At 37.9% G+C, this 1762-nt stretch overlaps 2 non-coding genes across 2 annotated transcripts; one reads left to right on the plus strand and one right to left on the minus strand.

The window, feature by feature from the left end:
* Window positions 1–1510: 1510 nt before the first annotated feature.
* TRNAK-CUU (transfer RNA lysine (anticodon CUU)) lies at window positions 1511–1583 on the minus strand. The gene has a single exon. It is a non-coding gene; the product is annotated as a tRNA-Lys (tRNA).
* A 108-nt stretch (window positions 1584–1691) lies between these two features.
* Window positions 1692–1762, plus strand: TRNAG-GCC (transfer RNA glycine (anticodon GCC)). The gene has a single exon. It is a non-coding gene; the product is annotated as a tRNA-Gly (tRNA).

A 1762-nucleotide genomic window follows, 5' to 3' on the forward strand; every position in this document is an offset into this window, starting at 1 on the left:
AATGTTCAAGAATCAGTGATAAAGTTGAAGTTACGCAGGGGATGGATCTTTCAGCAAGACAATGATCCAAAACACCGCTCCAAATCTACTCAGGCATTCATGCAGAGGAACAATTACAATGTTCTGGAATGGCCATCCCAGTCCCCAGACCTGAATATCATTGAACATCTGTGGGATCATTTGAAGAGGGCTGTCCATGCTCGGCGACCATCAAACTTAACTTAACTGGAATTGTTTTGTAAAGAGGAATGGTCAAAAATACCTTCATCCAGGATCCAGGAATTCATTAAAAGCTACAGGAAGCGACTAGAGGCTGTTATTTTTGCAAAAGGAGGATCTACTAAATATTAATGTCACTTTTCTGGTGAGGTGCCCATACTTATGCACCTGTCCAATTTTGTTTGAATGCAGATTGCACATTTTCTGTTAGTACAATAAACCTCATTTCAAGGCAGAAACATTACTGTGTCCAACAGTTATTACATATATCAAACTGAAATAGCTGTTGCAAAAACACCAATTTTTATAAAACATTAAGCTTAAGATTAATAGGGGTGCCCAAACTTTTTCATATAACTGTATTTATATTGTGGGCGATTGTCCTAGAGGCACCTTATACAATGGAGAACAAGGCAGGTTTCACATCTGTTTTTTTTAAGGTCAGTGTCTCTTTTTCATATGCAGGAAAACACATATTCGTCTATTTGCATTTGTTCAGCTGCAGGCAGCAGTCATGCTATTCCATAGCCATCCTCTTACATTTTACTGTTATTCATATTGTGTATAGTCTCATTACTCTATTCTTTTGATCATGCAAGTTAACTCTTTCTTTTCATTTATTTATCTTTTTTATTTTTACCATAGACAATCTGTCTGTGCCACCTAGTGGGTTGTTATTTTTTTTCTGTGTGTAATTTTCTGTTGTGTTACGCCTCATAACATCCTAAGTGGGCATGTAAATATTTCCATGTATTCAATTACATAACCGTGTCTTAGCCAGGATTCTGTGCTTTATTTTTTTATTATTTGTGCATACACTTCTACTATTTTTTATTTTAGACAAAAAGCATAAAAGACATTTTTTTTAACAAAACATTAAAAACGAAGGTTTACTCATGTATCATTTTTATTCTGTATACTTTTTTTCGTTACAATTTATTTATTTATTTATTTTACTCACTTATAAATAAACGCCATTAATTCCACAGCGTTTTACAGACTTTGTCATCGCTGTCCTCATAAGGAATCTAGATTGTGAGACCCTATCAGTATGTGTTTGAAGTGTGGGAGGAAACTGGAGAACCCGGAGGAAACCCACACAAACATGGGGAGAACATACAAACTCCTCGCAGACACAATGTACAATTGCAACAAGAAATGATAGTCTGTTGTGTGTATGGTTCTCTTTCAGTCTCAGGTGGTTAAACGAGAAGAACAAAAAAACATCTCTAATCTTTTAAGAGCTGAAAACAATCACGAATACTTAAAAGAAAAAAAAAAAAAAAAATTGCGCCCAACGTGGGGCTCGAACCCACGACCCTGAGATTAAGAGTCTCATGCTCTACCGACTGAGCTAGCCGGGCTTCTGAGCTTCTGGTTTTCATACCATCCTGTGTGTGTACAGGAGAACTGGGCGTGTGCAGATGGGAAAGCAGCTGTTTGAGACGTCAGGAGTAAACACAACCAGACAAGCATTGGTGGTTCAGTGGTAGAATTCTCGCCTGCCACGCGGGAGGCCCGGGTTCGATTCCCGGCCAATGCA

The sequence above is a fragment of the Phyllobates terribilis genome, unplaced genomic scaffold (assembly GCF_046119375.1).
Source record: "Phyllobates terribilis strain yellow unplaced genomic scaffold, ASM4611937v1 Scaffold_3__8_contigs__length_932513732, whole genome shotgun sequence".
NCBI lineage: Eukaryota > Metazoa > Chordata > Amphibia > Anura > Dendrobatidae > Phyllobates > Phyllobates terribilis.